Raw genomic sequence first — 21,467 nt, 5'->3', positions numbered from 1 at the left:
TTTTCGCTCCCTTTCAAGCTCTCCTTTTTTTTATATATTTATTTTTTTTATAAAGAGGGAGAGAGGCAATTTATTGGGTTAGCAAGAAAATACTGACTTTTTTATAGTATGCATATTTTTATTTTTTTATACCTGGCATGTTTTTAACTATTCTAAGATGTATGGTACATTGTTTGCTTTTAATTGTTACCATCTTTCAGGTCCATACCTGTACCTTTCGCATAAAACTTCCCATCTTTTAAGCCAAGAAAAATTAAACTGTTGTTTCAGCACTTTCAAAGTTTGGGCCCTTTAAAATTTTTGTAACGACCGAATTAAATAGTAGTTATAAGATGAAGTGTACGGAGAGTATGGCAGGTGTGATAATATATCCCAATTTAGATTAGTTAATAATTGTTTATCCCCAAAGCAACGTGGGGTCGTGCGTTGTGACGGAGAAAGACTACACCTTTTCTCTTTACAAGGGCAGGCCGATTTTGTTTTATTTGAAGGTCTAAATGGTTTAGATTTTCACATATAAATCACTATTGGTCATTTGCCTTTGTGGTGAAAACTCAAAATGCAAAGGGCTGACCTGTCTCGCTAAATGCACAGCTTATTATTTTCGAAAATTTGTTGTTTTGGAACAACTGGGAGCTGTTGATTAGGGTGGCAATAAGCTTTATCTTTTTGTATGTGATCTATTTTATATCACCTGTTACCAATCTATGTAGAAATGGGTGGTAAGAATGATGACAAAGGAGTGAAGAGCAAATTGATTTCGTGTGGTACCCGTGTAGCGTACATTGGATCAAATCCAAGCCTTTGGATGTGGTGTCCAATGGTTGTATGGGAAACGTTTAACATCTCCCCTAGTTCTAGGGTCGTCAAAAAAGGATTCTCTTCTAGCCTATGAACAATATGTCGTCGCCGACTTCAGGACGTCCATTGCGCGCAAAATCTTCAAGAACAAAATTCCTTTCTCTAAGTCGAGCAAACCACCGCTGGACTTTACGAAACACTGCGCACAAATATATAATAAAATATAAAATAAAAAACATATCTAATAATAAATTATTGAATTATTTAATCCTCATAATATCTTAAGTGATTTTCGAACATAAACTAAATAATTATTTGGCTACTTTTTGATGGTGACCATCCTGATTTTGTGGAACTCCGTAATATTGCAAGCCTATTGTGGAAAAGTCAATTCATTTTCTACTCATCACTTGATATTCAGTTATTTGTGATTATTAATTATACTTGGTTTGTTTAAAGAATTTTTGTTGTCTTTGTACAATAAACATAGAGAGGTTCTGTTCCGTTCTTATTTCTGAATACTTGTATCACACCGTTGTAACTATCCTCACATTTTATGTAAGGTTTTGGGTGAGATAAAAAAAGTCAGTGTCACGAGCGGGATTCGAACCCACGACCTTCGGCTAAATATGCCGCTGCTCTACCACTTGAGCCATCGTGACTTCGATCCACTCGGACACTAACTTCCCATCTTAACCACCCTTCTCGCTCCTTTTTGCCATTTTTCAATTAATTTTTATCTCAACCAATAACTTACATATAGATCAATTAATTGAAATGTGATTTGGTCAATCGGACTACGAAATCTAATAGATTAAATATTTAAAATGAAGTATAGCAAGTTCTCCGCAGCCATTTCATTTGTCGACGAGAATCGGATAGATTACCAGAAATTTAATGGATTTGTGATTATGTTCGTGTAATATTATTTTATTTTTTGTTGATTTTCTTTATGTAGAAAAAGTAGTAACAGTTTAATGATTGAATTTTGATTTTATTTTGAAAATTTTGAAATTATTAAGTTGTTACAAATTCTTAAATTTTTTCTCCTGGAATTATTCAATTTTTCGAGATTTATTTATACAGTTAAACCTAAATCGAATGCAAACAGCTAGTGGCAACGTTATAATCGTCATTAACCCTCAAATATCTCGAAAGAAAAATAAAACTAAATCCGACAATTACCGTGGGGGGTCAATGAATTTTTCCGTAAATCCCATCCTCTGCGCCCTGCCCGATCTAAAAATGATCGGGTTTTAATGAAATAATTTAATACGAGCACGAAGGGCGCTAATGGTTATTTGAGGTTCCTGCTTTTGTCTTGATCCGAGGGACTAAGGACACATGGCCCATCGGTTTCCTCATAATCACAGCACGTCGGAGTCAGCTGCTGACACAAACAAGTAAACAAGATAAAGATACCTATGGTCCTTAACCCTCACACATTCCGTTTGGATATTGTTCGAGGTGGCGTGATTTTTATCCTGGGCTTTTATATTCAACTTATCCTCTCATTGAACACTTAATAATTATTTTAACAAAGTTATTTGTTTAATCATTAGTCATTTAATGAAAATTATACAGTGTTTAATTATTGATATATAATATTAACTGAATATGGTTGAAATTATTTTTAATAAGGACAAAGAATCTGATTCATTCGAAATCTTGATCTTCGCAATGAATCCGGCTTATTTATTTCCACCGATGACAAGAAAATATTCATAAAAAATTCGTAATTTCAATTTTTTAAACCTACTAGGTTTTGAAAGCTATTTTTTAAAAATTAATATTTTGACTGTTCGAAAGTTTGAAATTAAAAAATAAATGTTTAATTTTTGAAAGCTACTGTCAAGTCCTAGTATTGAGTCAGGTACCTCAGTGTGACTCATATCGGAGCTTTTAAATCTACGGTCCGCACGATTTAACTGAGAACAAATGAGCTCATCATCAATCATTTTGCATTGTTTACTAATCTAAAATTCTTATCGATCAATACACAAAAAAAACTTTCTATGGCGGATTCCAATTTGGAAAACGGGCTCAATGAACGTATCGAAAATTGCAAAGGAACCGAATTCCAACATCATAGGGTCATCGCACTTGTGCTTAAACTGAGTGAGTTTAAATTCTGCCTACCTATTACTTTGAATGGGGCCTTTTGGCGACAAACCACGAAAACTTGTTTGTCTAGTTTGTTACGAACCAAACGGTTTTGATGATATCTCTCCAGGATACGAATAGGAGTTCAACTATTTCAAGTACATTTTTTTCAGTTTTTTACACTGAATGCTTAAATTTATAGTTTGTTTTGATGGTCACGGAAAGAAAGTTTTATTTCGTTGTATTTTAGGTTTATTTATTAGGTATAATCATAAATTTTTGGAGCGTCAGTGGCCGCAACGGTTTATTCGTTGACACGGCGCTCATCACAGTAAGGTAAAGGTTCCGGGTTCGAACCCAGCTTTTACAGGAGGACTTCTTATTCTCTCATTGAACTCTCAATAATTATTTTTCAAATTTATTTGTTTGAATATTAAATAATTAATGAAAATTATACAGTATTTAATTATTTATTATTATATTAACGGAATATTGTAAAAAATATTTTTAATAATAATTAAATGGTTTGCTGTTTATTTTAAAACTTTATTATTTTTAACAAAACTTTTCGACCTCATGTTATGAGTCCTCTTCAGTGTTCATTTACAATCGTCTATCCATTGGACTTCCCAACAACTTTTGTTTACAAACACAAAAGAAAATCCATGCTGCAGAATATGTTCAATACCCTACAATACAAATTCTTAAAAACATTTTAGCATAAATCTTGTATGATAAAATGCTACGAGAAAAAATATTATACTGAATAATTAATAATAATGCAGGCCTAGACCGTTTTTACATTCATTTTGCTATTATTAATAGAAGTGAAAAATTAGTAAATGTGATTCGTGGGCCAGTACACTCGTTGTTACTAATTAATCAACTATTAACACTATGTTTAAATTTTTTACATAGCTTTAAGTTTTGTGATTTAATTTTTATCAAAATATGTTAATTATTCGTTATTTAAATAATTTTTTTTATTCATAATTTGTTGGATTCGTGATTAGAAAAACACCTTTTTCATACTTTTGCCTTTATTCGAGCCTTCAAGGCATAGTGTGGCACTATTCTTGTGGTGTTGTGTGAAATTTACTTTATGCCCTGAAGATGACCCGAATAAAGGACGAAACGTCGGTAAAAAAAATTTTGACTGATCCTCACGAATCCAACAAATTATTAACTTTACAGTGGAATATATAAAATTGTTGCTGTTACGTTTTCTATAGGAAATTTGTGACTTATGCATTCCAGTATTGTGCATTCATTTTTACAGGATTTAACTTACGAATTGATGACATCCTGCATCCCTTTAATAAAATAAATCTTTAAGTTTTCAATTAAAAATAATTTTTATGACGTTTTGTATTGGTGGGATTTGATTACTAATAAATGATCAAACGCAAAGCATTTTAAAACATAGTTTTACTCTAATTATTGTAGTGTTAATGACACGCTTGCTGTCACTGTTTATATTAGTCATTTTAGTGTTTATTGTTTTCTGATTGGCTGTTTATGTTTATTGTTTTGAGAATCAATGTTCTGCCAAATTAGTATTTTCCTTGGTTTTTAAATAGTAGTGTTTATAAAATGTATGCTTTTGCGTTTCCTATTGAAAGGGGTTTCGTCCTTTTCCAATCGTCTCTATGTTTTTTGTTGTTTGATTTATATTTGACATTTGCATGGTTAGTCTTTTCTGAAATAGAGCATAATCTATTATGGTCGTCTATTTCTCGCTCGATTGTTTGTCTGTTGTCGTTCTGCAGAACGGAACTTTGTTGGTAATATTGATGAACGGAATAGTTTTGATAGATATTGTATTTGCAGTGCTTTATCCTTGTCGGATTTTCGTAATCAGTAGTTTAATATGGGGAAACATTTTGGAGAAAAGTGTGCCGATTTAAAAAAAATTACTTAATTCAACTAATTATTCTTTCTATGTAAGATCTTGGTTAGGTTGAAAAAGTTATTGTTACGAGCGGGATTCGAACCTACCAGCCGAAGGTCGTGTTTACGAATCCCGCTCGTCGTACTAAATTTTCATCTTAACCAAGACATTACATTCAAAGAATAATCAATTGGAATTTATTGTAAGGTTTTATATTGAGTATTTGTGTATTAATTATAAAAAATTATCTACCTATCACTTTGGCTTAGAAACCGCGTAAGGGATGGCGAGTTGTAGTTCGTTCTGGCAATATACACCAGAAAAATTAATAGCAACATTCAAAAAATAATTTGAACCACTTCTAGAGTTATCTCATGAGAACTGTTTTATTCTTTGAAAAGGTTTCTTTTTAAAACAGGTTGTGACCCGAAAGGCGTTGCTACCACCTTAATTTACGAATTATAACGTTGCATGTAAATAAATTTTGTTTAAGTTAATTGTGGTATAAATTAAACATTTATTGTAAGTATTAATTTAATTATGTTTAGTGGTCTAATTGACCAAATTACTTATTTCAACTAATTATTCTTTTTATCTTGGTTAAGATGAAAAAGTTAGTATCACGAGCGGGATTCGACCCCACCAGCCGAAGGTCATGTGTTCGAATCCCGCTGGTGACACTAAATTTTCATCTCAACCAAGGCCTTACATAAAAAGAATAATTAATTGAAATTTATTATAAGGTTTTATATTGAGTATTTGTGTATTAATTATAAAAAATTATCTACCTATCACTTTGGCTTAGAAACCGCGTAAGGGGTGGCGAGTTGTACTTCGTTCTGGCAATATACACCAGACAAATTAATAGCAACATTCAAAAAAATTATTTGAACCAGTTCTAGAGCTGTTATATTTTTGAAAAGTTTTCTTTTTAAAAAAGGTCATTTTGTGACCTGAAAAGGCGACGCTATCACCTAATTTACGAATCATAGCGTTGCATGTAAATATATTTTGTTTGAGTTAATTGTGGTGCAAATTAAACATTTACTGTAAATATTAATCCATTTATGTTTAGTGGTCTAATTGACCAAATTACTTATCTCAACTAATTATTCTTTTTATCTTGGTTAAGATGAATAATTTAAATTAAACAATTAAATTAAAAGGAAAATGAGAATAACTGACCTACAAATATTATTATAAAACAATACAATAAATTTCATTTATTCTTTTTATTTAAGGTCTTGGTTGAGATGAAAATTTAGTGTCAAGAGCGGGATTCGAACACACGACCTACGACTGGTGGGTTCGATTCCCGCTCATAGGAAAAAGAATAATTAATTGAAATATATTGTAAGGTTTTATATTGAGTATTTGTGTATTAGTTATTTTCATTTGCCCTTTATTTTAATTGTTTAATTCAATTTACTTATTAAATTATTTTACTATTTGATGACATGCTGTATTTAAATTTTATGTATGAATTATTATTGAGCTCTTGTCATGTTTATAAAAGTGTTCTTGCTGCGTATTCCAATTGAAACTAGCGAATTGTTTGTATTCTTCTCGATCTTTTGTGTTTGAGTACGAATCGACGACATGCCACACCCGGCTTTTCACTCCGTGTAATCCCGTCCGCTTTGGAAATCACACGATTCCTGGTGACGGCTCAAGTGAGTCAGTCAGTTTCTCGGTTCGAAGAACACCTGTTTACAAATATCGTACCCTCGCGAGCCAAGGCGAAGATACCGACTCGGGGGCCCCCCTCTTTTGCCGGGTAACAGGCCCCGAACCATGAACACGGCTGACTCAGTCAACATCGTCTGCATCGTTCGAAACGGACCGTCGAGGGGTCGCCAGATGCAAACCTGATTCGGTACGGTAAAATGACAGTTTGTGACAAGTGTTGTGATCAGTTTTAAGTGAATTTTTTTATTGATCCAACATCGGATAGCCTCAGGTATGAATATATTAAAATTCAATTGGAAAAACATTCCTTAAAAAATTTTTATACATAAATTGTTAAACATACTTTTGGCCACTCTTAGTAATAAATTACGACACACGCTACATATTTTTAAAATTATTTGGACAACTTTGCTTAACAATAGAAATATCGACCACTTTTTCACTCACGATGACTCTAGATCAAGGTATAGTCTCGAAGAAGAATGGCAAAATCAGTTGTTACTTCAGGCAGTATAAAGATACTGGAGGCAGCAATAACTGAATTTGCTTCCTTCTTCATGACCATGCCTTGATGCAGAGTAGTCGACAATGATTAATGTATGATCATTTATTAATGATTATTGCATGATATAAATAAATATGATACTAACACAAAATGTATCACTTTACATGTTACTGTTGACGTAAACGCAAAATATTCAAAACTGAGCTACAGGTTTTTTTTATTCATCTCTATAAATAGGTAAAAAAATAATAGTTTAAATGATTATTGTATAACTACAGTAATTATCAGACAAAAATCGTAAAAATAAATAAAATCATTGGAATTTAAAATTTATATGTTGAATAATGCTATAATGCTTATACATTAATTTCTTTATTAATCCAAATAAAGTGTACTAATGTTTTTATTAGGCTAGACAATAAATAAACATATGTTCAAAATCTTTCCAATAATATTTTTTTTTCGTGGAAAAGAAAAAATAATTTTTTTTGAACATATCGTTCGGATTTGCCAATTTGTTTTAGATAAGTTAAGAATTTTAAAAAAATATTTTATTTCATTCAAATGAATAGTTGTATTTTCGGATTTTTTAATAAATAATTTTTCCACTTCATCACCCCGACAGATTATTAAAATAAAACGAGTTCTTAATATTAGTAGCTTACTTCCTACTTTCTTAAATTATTTATGTTCTAAATGTTTTCAAAATGGTATACGTAGAAATGTTTTTCCAATAATAATAATAATATTCATCTCAACCAAGACTTTACATAAAAAATAATTAATTGAATGAAGTAATTTTGTCACTAGACCACTAAACATAATGGATTAATAATAAAAATGTAAAAAAAAATTAGCATTGTATAGAAAGCTTTAGTATCAGTTTGATCATTATCGTTTTTATTTTATTGTAGTTTTTTTATATTAATTCGCAAGTCTCTTTTTACAGTATTGAGTAATAAAGCGCTTAATGACATTGTTTTCCTATGAGGTTAGCACAGAAAAACAAACGATCTCTGCACTAGATTGCTATTGAAAAGAGAGTCGTGACAGTTTTAACTTGGTGTTTAAACCTATTTCTCTTCTAGTTTTTTCCTATTATTAAACTATATATTATACAGATAATGATTATTAGGAGATCGTGAGGTGCGGACTGGGTTGACGTAGGTTTTAGAAAAACATTTTCTTTATCATGCCAATGTTTCGTTCTTTATTGAAACCATCTTCAGGGCTCAAAGTGTTTGTTTTCCGTGTAGATGTGTCATTCTGTCTGTCATGTTGAGAGTGCCTGTTACATATAATAGAGATAGTTATTTTTTATGTTATTTTATAAGCCTCAAGCAGTTAGTTACCTTTATAGTCGTTTTCTTTTCTTATTTTTTGTATAACACTATATAAATTTTCTTTAAATTCCTTTGTCCAATGATTTGACAGCATCAGTTTTAGCAGGGATACAAATGAAATCATTTCATTATTGCTTACAAATAAATTAATTTAATTAATTGTCCTTTGTAAGACTTCATGAGTGTTGGGACGTGAACCCAGGCCTGTAGTGACTTGTCAATTGTGCTGCTATTGATTTCAAAAGTCGCGATTGTCTTTAAACGGTTTTCAATTTGTTTTCATCATCTGTAAATTTAATTGTACAAGAAGTCCCATTGTTAATGCAGGATCCATTAGATATAATATTTTGATAGCTTGTTTCAACAATACATATTGTCTTTCTATTAATTTATTCTAGATGGAATGATAAAAATTCTGTTTGTATTTAAATTAGAACCTTTTTTTCAAAACGTATTGTATGAATTTAGTTAATTACCAGATATAAAAAATAAAATTGCAACAGGGGCACAATAGGAGTTGTTCATAATAAATTATGTAAGCATTAACATATGCTTTTTATTAGGGTGATACCAGGTTGAAAAATATTAGACAGGTGTTCGAGCGTTTTTCCCCCTAGGATCCGAGAAAAAAATAGTTTAGGGAATTTAATAATTATTTTTTTATATGGCTACCTGCCTTTTTTCTGTATGCATTTCAAATTTTTTACATTATCAGTCAATTTGTTTGTTTAGCTAGGTTAAGAAAATAATATGCAGGAATGTATTTAATGATATTAGTTATATTCTGTTTACAAAAACTAAGATTTATTTTAAGCACCCTTTAAATATCTAAATACTAATATTCATTTTATAATTGTTTTTGTATTGGTTCAATTTTGCACATCGCCGATGTTCTCTGTTCCACCTGAAAATTCATAATTCGACTGACTTTTTTTTTTAAATTCAAAGTTTATTTACAACAGTTAGAAAGCCGAGTCTACTATCAGCCAGTGTCAACAACGTTTTAATTTTGTCTTTGTAAGTAGAAAATAAATAATGAGTGAGCCCAAACTTCCCAATTTTTATTTTTATTTTATTCTACTGCGGTTTTGTGTAGTACATGAAGTCTTAAGGTTCTATATAATTTCATAGACCTCAATGGAACCGTTTGAAAATTACAATTTTGTGATTTAAAAAAAAAATCCTGAGTCGTTAGAAGGTGAAAAGTTTAAACCAAAAATTTATTTAAGGGTATTTTTTGGGATCAAAAAATAAATATCAATTTTGGCATATGTCAATGCATATATACAATGCCCCAAATACTTTGGGTAGCTAATATAATTATAATTTATTAGTAAAGTAGGCAAAAAGAAATATTTTACAAATGCGATTCGATTTCGCTTTAAGCTCTCTTTAAACAGGGATTTTTATATAAAATAAATCAAAAACAAACCTTTAATACCGATTATTTCCTCCCCTGGCACGAATCAAATCCGTTAAACGCGTTTTCATTCTTTAGAAAAGATTTCTGATAAAATGCTGAAAAATTCTTTCCCATTCATCAAGAGTAGACGTTTCCAGTTCTTCTAGTGTGTTCGGACCTGGGTTTCGCCGTCGTACTCGTCGCTTAAGTTGGTCTTAAATGTGTTCGATGGGGTTCAAATCCGGACTTCGAACTGGCCACACAAAGCACTCAATGCCAACCTCATACAATAGGTGCTCTATGTGGCCTGTCATTATCCGGCATTAGCAAGAATATCTCACCGATGTTGGGAGCAAATGGCATTACATGTTTTTCGATGTTTTGCAAGTATCTCTCTGAAGTTAGATCTTCCTCATACAACAACCAATTCGTTGGGGGCCTCCATGGAAATGCCACCCCAGAACATCAATGGCCCAGCGTGGAATGCCAGCTGAGGAATGATAAAACATGGGGCGTACCTTTCCCCTGAGAGTCTCCATATCCACTAACACACCTCATCTATAAAGAGAATTCTTCCTCGACCTTCCAATGGCCAATTCACATGTTTCACCTGCGAATTGAAGTCTGGCCATTCTCTGAACTTTGGTATGAAGAGATCCACGAGCCGAGAACCCGCCCTGAGGTTTTTTCATTGACCCTTCTTTAAGTCCTGGAGAAAAGATCTAGGTCGACCCAGACCTGGCCTTCTAGTGTGAAACCCTTTTTTTCTGAAGCGCCGAACCCTTCCTATTGTAGAGCAATTTTCATTCAGTTTCCTACGACTTCATGATGGCTGTACCCTTCCTCTAATAATGTTATGACACTGACACAGTCATGTTCACTCAACTGCCTGACTGGAGCCATGAAAAAAGGTTTAAGAATAACATCAAATGAAATCACTGGAAAAAGAAGAAGAAAGAAAACAATAATATGAAATGAAATCATCAAAGGAAAAAGAATGTAACTGAAAGCGATCTTTAGGCGTTGCAAAATGGAAGGGCGTAATGCTACTATTGTGCAAATAAGATTAGTCAATACAAAATAAATAAAGAAAATAAACAAAACACTATATACAGTTTATTTTGATTACGATAGCTCCTAATTCCTGTAATGTAGAAAGGTAATGGATTTAATTTTAAACTAAAGTGGTGCGTTAAATTTGTCCATTACTGTATTATATCTTATTTACTATGATGTTCCATTTTATTTTATTATCCTTCGTTAAAAAAAAACTAATCAATTGGTGTATAATAACCTTGAAATACATGCACAACCAAGTCAAAAACTAAACATTTTTGAAGAATGGGGGGGGTTCGTGGGTTCGAATCCCTCTCGTGCCATTAACTTTTTTTCATCTCAACTAAAAACCTTAATTAATTGTAATGTTTAATTGGTCTAGCGGACCACGAAATTAGTGAATTTTTGAAGAATGTTGAAACTAATACCTTTTTTCTTGGCTACCAAGCATTGGCATATAAATTATCAAGCAAAAAGCTCTCTTTGCATGTCCAATAATTAAATTTATAAATTTGGCTTTTTTTTTCAAAGAAATGATAACGACTATGTATAAAGTTAAAAATTATAATGGTTTATTACAACACAAACATATCTACACGCACTGCGAAACTGTAAGGAGAAGTTAAACAAAATTAATGGTGTCATTATTAATTAACAAAATATTAATATATTTCATGAAAGTTTCAGATAGGTATGAAAGTTTCTTGACTGTTACAAATGATTAGAAAAAATTGCTAAAACTAAAAACTATTTTCTTAGTAATGTATTTAACAAATAATAACTAATTTAATAAAGTTTTATATTTATATTTTACATTTATGCGAATATCCTGTTTTGCAAATATTCTGTAATTAATCATTAGTAACTGCAGTAATTTCATCTTTTGAAAATATTCGTAATTCGTTATCCAAATATTTACGAATTACTAACCTCTCTGTCTAATATCGGCTGCTCGATTAAATAATTAATTTATTCTGACTAACTAATACTAACAATCTTTGTAGTTGTGCTAAAAAGATTAGCTGTAATCGTTGTTTTTTAATTATAATCTTTGCTTTTTTGACGTATCATCCGTATCGTCACTTTTTCAGATACAGATTTTGATTATTTTATTGCAGCTTCTTTATCGCATACGTAAATCCTTTTTCCTTCTATAAATGAATATGCTTATTAAAAAAAACCTTAGCAATGTTTTAAGTTTTTTTAAATATAAACCAAAAATTTCATTTTTCTGAAAGTTTTTGTTGAACTATTTTTCCCACCGGAAAATAATTGTACTTGCCGATAAATGTAAAATATTTTCACAGTTTTATAAAGGTACCACATTTATCAAGATCGTCTGCTTTTACAAAAAATTTTGTTTAAAGTGTTTGATTAGATTGAAAGCTTTACACAAAAGAATTGAATTATTTTTCCATCTAGATTATTCATGATTTTTAAAAAATCAGAGTTTAAATAAACATATAATTATTTATTAATGGTAATATACATATATCGATTAGTTATTAAACATATCTATAATAGATTTCTTGTATGTGTTCTTCTATTTTATTTTCCAATAAAAATCCAACAAATTTCGTTTAGTCGATCAATCTGTTACATAGACTATGGCTTCATATATCTTTGCCTAAATTTTTTATATTTCTTCATGTTACGCCTAGAAACAATAAAACGTTGAAACATTTATTATTCCGTTAGTTGAATACCTAAATAAATTAATATTACAATGTTTTCTCCAGAAAGTCGTTATTTAAAATTTAGAAGTGATTTATCTGTATATAAAAATTCTGATAGGGCGATTTTGAGCAATCGGTTCCTTCGTAAAGCTATCGAGGAATATGTCGTCTTTGTAAGGACTTTAAAACCATTTTTACTGTCTTACACGGTTAATTAAAATAAAATTCTTCTTACAGTAGTTAAAACCGTGTGTTCAAACCATAATGAATGTATGAGTTTAGCATAGTAGAGTGGACGAAATCTACCACTCCTCCATCCAACAGTACAATTGCAACCTCCATTAGGTTATCTTATCACATAAAACCCACACATCTGCCCATTTATCATAAATGGAGAAAAATAATAACAATATTTGATTCAAATTCAAAATCATCTTACACACAATTTTTAGTAAATACACCTATCTGATAGGTGGAAATTTTGTTAAGATAATGTAGGACTACCTAAGTTATCTCATTTTAAAAAAAATTTGGATAATTCAATATTCGTCTAAAAATAACATGACACTTTTTATATCTTATTCACATATTACAAGATGTATATAAATCATTTCTTTAATGAGCCTTCTGGTAATATTTGTCACAATTCACAAATTTTACATTACCCAATCAAAACTGTGGTCTGAGTTATGGACGTCGTCTGTAAACGCAGTCACAGTCAGATTTGTGGATACATATTGTATTTTTAATTAGCTTATTAGGGATGGTTAGGGTTATTGTAAGTACATTTACATTACACGATAGGCTAGTCAGTTTTTGTTAACATTACTTTTATACATTTCAGGTACTTTTCAGTTTTGAAAACGCGTTTTTATTTAGACTGTTTCTACGCTTAAACGCCACATTTATTCTTGTTGCCTGCTTCTAAATAAAATGAATGCATATAATACTTTTTAATTTGGGTTATGTGTATATTATAATAACTGACATTATTTAGGACAAATGGGCAGATGTTAGCTTTATCAGACCTAATGGAGGTTACATTTGTAATTTAGAATGGACGGGTAGTGGATCTCGCCCACTCTACTTCGCTCATCAGTTATTAAGGCTGAAGTCGTAATTTTTATTATCGAAATAAATGTTTATATTTGCTTAAGCGTGTAAATCGTTAGAAACAGTTTTACAGTCCTTATTAAGGGGATTCTCAAAAATATGAAAAAAGAAATTAAATTAAAAAGAAATTAATTTTCTTCTTGTCAAATCATATTATTCCTTATATTTTTTACATACCTTTGTATTACTGAGGCTGATTTCAAACATGTCAAGAAATGTTTAAGAACGTATTATTTAGACACACCACTGGGTAATAGAATTTAGGTATAGTATAATCTAACACTGTATTTATTGGCCTATAAATATTAACATTTATCATTCCACATTTCAGTGCTGAGGGGAAGTCATCATTAATTTGAATAAAAGTGGACACGAACACTCTGGATCAGGGTATGGTCTTGGGAAGAAATCAAATTAAGAAAATTAGTGAAAAGAAATAAGCGTGGTTTACCAACTTAACTGTAACGATTGCGACATTAAATATATAGAACAAAGGGGTAGAGAAATAAAAACGAGAGTTCAATAACACTTGCCAAAATCAACCAAATTTTCGGAATTTAAGGACCATCTAAAAAAACACAATTTAAATTTAAATACAATAGTGATACATAGTTTCAATAAAGGGAGGGAACTAGATTGGTTTGAGAAATTAGAAATTAAAAAATGTAAAATTGAACATGGAGATAAATGCATTAATAATATGGTGGTTTTTGATCTACTTCCTATTTTAAATATGCACATAAATAATATTAGACGTACAAAATAATAAATTTTTTTATTAATATTNTTATATTTAATTGTGTTATAATTCCCGATTTTCGCACGTGATAATTGAGGGGCATTAAAAACCAGCTTTTTCATTTGAACGTCTTGATGTCGAACGTCGGGGGACCGGGGGGTTCAGTCGTGCAATTCATGTCGAGAGACGTGGTTGTAGAGCTTCTTCAACCTGATGATGAGCTGTAGGCTCGAAATCCGGATCGTTTAAAAATAACTTAATGTGAGTAAGAACTATCTTTTTAAAAAGATCAAATTAAGTTGTTACTGCCAAGCTTTCGACTTATTTTAAGGTCATCAAAAACAATCTTAAATTTTTTTAATTTGGTTTTTACGGGCGATCTCAAATTTCCACGACCGACTCAATCACACTGTCACAGTCCCCATGGCAATGTTGGGCCTGAGCCGGTCTTGAAGGAAATTTGAGATCGCCTGTAAAAACCTTAAATATGTCAATCTGTGGGCATATTTAAATTGTTTTTTGCTCTGATGATGACTTTAAAATAAGTCAAAAGCATGGCAGTAACAACTTAATTTGATCTTTTTAAAAAGATAGTTCTTACTCACATTAAGTTGTTTTTAAACGATCCAGATTTCGAGCCTACAGCTCATCATCAGGTTGAAGAAGGTAGTAACAACTGAATTTGCTTTCTTCGTCAAGACCATACCTTGATCCAGAGTGTTCGTTAGTGAAAAAAGTTATCCATATTTCTAATTCACTACTTTCGTGGTCCGCTTGACCAATTAATTTATGACAATTAATTAAGGTTTTTAGTTGAGATGAAAAAAAGTTTATGGCACGAGAGGGATTCGAACCCACGACCTTCGGCTAGATACGCCGCTGCTCTAACACCTGAGCTATCGTGACCTCGATCAATCGGACATCAACTCCCCTTCTCAACCCCACCTTATCAGTTTTCCCTCCTTTTGCCATTTTTCAAACTCGAATTCGAATCCCTCTCGTGCCATTAACTTTTTTTCATCTCAACTAAAAACCTATATTTCTAATACTGAAAATGAAGGTGAAGCAAGTGTTCAACTTGAACACCTGAAATTACCATGATTATGGAAGAAAGGAAATGCCAACTCAAGAAATAATAAAATAATTATGGTCATAAATCAGTCCTTTACGTATTGAATTTTTATGAATAAACGAAAGAATGGTATCATTGTTACATTATTTATGTCCGTTTTATTAAAAATTGTTTACATTTTTCATGTACTTGCATTACTTTTATCTTCCAAAAATTTGTCTCTATTTCATCGACTTTGAAAAAGTCATTATCGTACTATTATGTCATGTGAAAAATAGAGAATAAGAACCAAGCTGTTTATGTCCCATTTTGCCTGACATACGCCTGATAGACCATTGATTTTTTTATATCAGTAAAATAACGTTGTTTTCTATTAGTGAAAATATGTAAATAGGTAGCAGGTTTGAAACGTTAGTTAAATAAAATTTCGACCTTATTTTGTTATGAAAATATTGCTTTAGAAAATTGATCTAGCCACTAATCTGCTGTACGTACTTTGATTAAATTTATCATTGGGAAAAGGAAATAGTTTTATTAAAAATCCGGGAAGCACCATGACGAACTGCTTCTTCTCGAGAATTGAATACAAACATTTTATTCAATTTTTTTAGAAACAGGATCCGCCAGAGAGTAGCGACTTTCACCTTGTATGAAACTTGTAAATGATAACAAATATCTGTAATTTTTTATATATAATATTTGACCTCACACTTTGTTTAAATAACATATAATCAATTTTTTTTACAAATAGAAGGTTGTTTGTAAATTGTTTAAAAAACACAAGGTCGTAATTTTCGTATTGTAAATATTGTGATAATATTCCGGATAAACTATATTAAATATTACGAATATGTGTTCTTTTCTCATGTGAAATTTGCTTGCTCAGAACGATTGTTCAGGTTGGTTATTAAAACAAAAATAGACTTGTGTTACAAAAGAAAAATATTTTCTACGTTTTCTACACACAGGATTATTTGTAACGCCGAAACACCATTTGCAAAGTTGTGATGTTAAAAATAAAACACAAGGGATGAATCATCTTTGACATATGTCAAAGAAAATTAACATATTACAACCAACCGAGAACTGAAATGAAAACGTTGTCAATGAACCGTTGCAACAGTTCAGCGGAGTCGGCAACTTTAAGAACGTTTTGAGTAAGCGGATGTATTTTAAAAAATCTAATACAGTGTGAATTTCTCCAAGAGAGGCCTGGTGATGAATCCACGAAATGGGTACATAGTCCGAATAGTTTAAAAAATTTGAAAACATCTATGATAGTTTTGTATCTTTGGAGAAAAAGATACAATCACGTAACGTTTCGTCTATTACAACACGTACATCTGTTAATACAAACAGTACAACAATTGTAAGTAGGTAACTGAAGTAACTAAGTGGATATCATTCAACCGTATTGGGTTAATTCGTCAACAATCACAACCGGAAGACTCAGATTGCTATTGGAATAAGCGAAATAAAACTCACCCAAGATTTAGATCTCAAATCAAACAATATTTTTATTCTCTACTCGTTATTTTTGGTCAATTTAACAGTTTTTCTATTATCTACATTTAACCAAACTCTATTCATTTATTAAACATAGAAAAATTACTGTTTTTTCTTTTTTAAACCAAAAGTTCACAAAAATCTGTTTATGAGCTAGTTTAAAAATAATTCAATTCAGTATATTGTTGAATAGGTTATATTGTGATCCTTGGAAATAAATCTATGATTTATTTTATTTATTTTTTACGAGGGTATTTCAACTATGTACAAGGATATATGAGCCCTCGTGGTGCTGGTGTTTTTTAAAAAATAAGTCCATTTGTAAGTACGTCGAAAGCTGGATTCTATCCCATACTGGAATGCATAAGTCACAAATTTCCTATAGAAAACGTAACAGTACAATTCTATAAATTCCACAATAATGTAAATAAAGAAGGTGTGTTTTTTTAGTGACCAGTTGTTGAATAATTTTTTGGATTCGTGAGGAGCGGACAAAAATAAGATAGTTTAGAAAAACACCTTTTCAATTTTTTTGCCGACGTTTCGTCCTTTATTCGGGTCACATCTTCAGAGCATAAAATGTGGTGCTATTCTTGTTGTAAATTTCACACAACACCAACGTGTCACCACAACAATAGGACCACACTATTCCTTGAAGATGACTCGAATGAAGGCAAAAATGATAAAAAAATATTTAAATAACGAATAATTAACATATTTCGATAAAAGTTAAATCGCAAAATTTAAAAAAATGTAACAAATGTAAACATAGTGTTAATAGTTGATTAATTAGTAATTACGAGTGTTCTAGCTGGGGAGTCACATTTACTAATTTTTCATTTCTATTAAATAGTAGCAAAATGAATGTAAAAACAGTCTAGGCCTGCATTATTATTAATTATTCAGTATAATATTGTTTTTCGTAGCATTCTATCATACATTGCTTCATGCTAAAATATTTTAAGAATTTGTATTGTAGGATATTGTACGTTACTGAACTTATATGTACTGCAGCATGGAATTTTTTATTTCTATTTTTTTAACGAGGGTATTTCAACTACGACGTTATATGTACGCTCCGGTGCCGATGTTTTTTGAAAAAAGAGCCCATTTTTAAGTATTTCGCGTTGAAATGCAAGGCAGCTGGATTCGAACCCGGGATCTTTACCTTACAGTGATGAGCGCCGTGTCAACGAATAAACCGTTGCGGCCACTGACGCTCCAAAAATTTATGATTATACCTAATAAATAAACCTAAAATACAACGAAATAAAACTTTCTTTCCGTGACCATCAAAACAAACTATAAATTTAATCATTCAGTGTAAAAAAACTGAAAAAATGTACTTGAAATAGTTGAACCCCTATTCGTATCCTGGAGAGATAGATCAAAACGGTTTGGTTCGTAAGAAACTAGACAAACAAATTTTCGGGATTCGTCGCCAAAAATGCCCCATTCAAAATAATAGGTAGGCAGAAGTTAAACTCACTCAGTTTAAGCACAAATGCGATGACCCTATGATGTTGGAATTCGGTTCCTTTGCAATTTTCGATACGTTCATCGAGCCCGTTTTCCAAATTGGAATCCGCCATAGAAAGTTTTTTTTTTGTGCTTTGATCGATAAGAATTTTAGATTAGTAAACAATGCAAAATGATTGATGATGAGCTCATTTGTTCTCAGTTAAATCGAAGCGGACCGTAGATTTAAAAGCTCCGATATGAGTCACACTGAGGTACGTGACTCAATACTAGGACTTTTCCTACCTGTTTCAAGGTTGCTTTCAAAAATTAAACAAGCATTTTATTTTTTAATTACAAACAAACACGAACGTTAATGTTTCGTCTCAATAATTGATATATAAACTTAACAGTTTCGTCAATAATCTTCTTAACAGTCAAAATATTAATTTTTAAAAAATAGCTTTCAAACCTACTAGGTTTAAAAAATTGAAATTTTTTATGAATATTTTCTTGTCATCAGGTGGAAATAAATACACCAGTTTCATTGCAAAGATCGAGGTTTGGTATGAATCAGATTCTTTGTCATTATGCCGTTGACAAGATAAGCCTCCGGGTATTTTATTTAATTAAACCGTTAAAACAGCTATTATTACGATAATTATTTCAGAGGTAATAATATTCACGATTGTAAACTGCTGTGTTTCAAATAATTTTTAAATGTTACATAATCCAGGTAGCTGAACCAACCAAAAAGATGAAATCTGAAAATAGACAAACTGTGATATTTTTACACCTTAATAATGGGAATAAACCGAACAATAATTAAATGTAATACAAATTTGAAAAAAAAACGACTCCAATTTATTAGAAAACGAATTATATAGGTTTTATTTTGAAATTATCAGTTATTTCTTAATAAAAAAACCTTAAAACTAATTGTAATATTTTTAAATGTTGAGATTTAAAATATATAGGTAATCATTCGGTTACGATTTTATTAATTAATAAAACATTCTAATAAAACATTGAAAATATGTAATTACTTTTATAAAATCCTTAACTCAAAATCTATACCTGCTGGTTTTCTTATTTTTCCTCATACCCCATAGTTTTTTAGTATATCTATTTGATATTTAGGCTTTTGTATGCTATAATTTTTTTGAATTATCTATATCATTACAACCTGCTTCTTTTTAGAGGGTCCAATTGATGGAAGTAATGAAAATGGTCCAATTAACCCAGGGTTGAAGTACCACGTCAAAAATTTAGCAGAACCGTTAACAATTGATTTTTTACTTGTTTTAGCTTCGTTTTAAATTTCAATACGGATGTCCTTAAACGCTTCATTGAACGAGCTTTTATGTTACATAATGCACATAATAAATGTTTTCAGCCATGACCGTTCGATGAGTAAGACGTGATTCTTGAAAACAACAGTTTGAAAAATCTTGGTAGTCGTTATTCAGTAACTATGTTTGTTTCTTGTTTACGTCATAGTCATAATAATTTGCTGAAATAATGCTTATTATTGCGAGTAGTTTGATAACATTTTAATACATTTTTCGGGGATTACTCATCCCCGAAAAACATAAATTCACTCTCTCTCTCTCTCTCTCTCTCTCTCTCTCTCTCTCTCTCTCTCTCTCTCTCTCTCTCCTCTCCACATAGGACTGACTTATCAAAAATCATTTTTAATCTATTCCTCTAAATTGTGGAACTCTCTCCCCACTGATATTAATCTTTAAAAAACCCATGAACTTTTAAAAATGCAATATACAGTCACCTCTTACAAAGTTATCTGTTCAGCAAAACATCGACATTTTTTTACAAAATAAATAAAAATCATAAAAAATAAATAAAGATTGTTCTGTTTTTATTCTGTTTTTATTTTGCTTTATTTGAAATTATATTGTTACGTTATGTATATTATGATACGTACTATCTATACGTTATGTTAAGCATATTATGTATATTTTGTTCTACCATTCCATTAGGTATTATATTACCAAATTATTGCGCTCAGAGAGCTGTTTTCTACATATAATTGTATTTTCATTACTGTTGTCCTTAAGGAAACCTGTTCCCAGGAGATAGTAAACTTAGTACTTTTCNAAGAAAAGGAGAGAGAGCGAGACTATCTCTCTCTCTCTCTCTCTCTCTCTCTCTCTCTCTTATATATATATATATATATATCCCAATTGTTTAAAAAAATTTCAAGGACCATTTAATGATCCCTTTAGCCTGTTCAAAATTATCTTTCCAACACTCGTGATTAAATAATACTTTTTAATCAATTAGAACATGGCCATCAATTAATCCCTGATGCAATGAGCATTTATACCGATAACCTCTTGAAATGTCTCTGCAGTTTCATTATCATTAACCCGAAATTTCTTTGCATCGCAGTTATTTTTGCTTTCCTTTCGAACTGAGAGCAAAGTGAAAATTATTGAGAATACGTAACGAGAATCGTCTTGGTTTGATTATAATATATTTGTCGCATCATTGATAACACATATGTCATAAATTGAAAAATTTAAGCCTGTTTTAGTATTCCAACACCATAATGCATGCTTTACTTGGTGAAATGAAAAATTGCCGAATTTCCGGCATGTAATTAATAAATAATGCATTTTCTTTTTTTATAAATTTAACAAGGGAAGGCTACAGATTTTGGGATTTTAAATAACTTTTTTGGTGACATTAGGTCGAACAATATTAGAGACTTGCCTGACTTTTCTTAACTGGGGCCCAGAAATCCAGACAATTTTTTCATTTTTTATGTCCATGTATTTCAAGGTTATTATATATCTGTCGATTTGTTTTATTACGTCAAATAAGAAAATAATATGCAGGGTCGTATTAAATGAGATTAGATATAAATCGTTATAAAATCGAATAGCTTCTAGTACATCTTAAAAAAGAAAAGTTCTGATTCTTATTAAGTACTGTTTTAATTTTAAAGTACAAGTTTCATATAAATAAAAAGCACAGCAGTGGTTGCACCGAAAAATTTTCTGCATACATTTTTCCTTTATTTTATTATAAACTGTATTGTCATACATTTATTATACAGTTTTGCGCACTTTGTCTTACAGTAGTCGTATTTA

The 21,467-nt window shown here is 30.9% G+C and overlaps 1 protein-coding gene across 2 annotated transcripts in view; it reads left to right on the top strand.

Annotated features, from left to right (window-relative positions):
• The first annotated feature begins 6,495 nt into the window (after window positions 1-6,495).
• LOC106671023 (G-protein coupled receptor moody) overlaps window positions 6,496-21,467 on the top strand; it is a 55,187-nt gene continuing 40,215 nt past the window's right edge. The window contains exon 1 of one of the 2 annotated variants that reach the window (XM_014401774.2): window positions 6,496-6,755. The gene's annotated coding sequence lies outside the window, so the exon portion shown is untranslated. The remainder of the gene's footprint in view (window positions 6,756-21,467) is intronic. The other variant, XM_014401771.2, reaches the window with a different exon arrangement.

The sequence above is a fragment of the Cimex lectularius genome, unplaced genomic scaffold, assembly GCF_000648675.2.
Source record: "Cimex lectularius strain Harlan isolate CLEC.00 unplaced genomic scaffold, Clec_2.1 scaffold261, whole genome shotgun sequence".
NCBI classification, from domain to species: domain Eukaryota; kingdom Metazoa; phylum Arthropoda; class Insecta; order Hemiptera; family Cimicidae; genus Cimex; species Cimex lectularius.
Note: the sequence above shows the minus strand (reverse complement) of the source record. Positions and strands in the feature narration are given on the sequence as shown.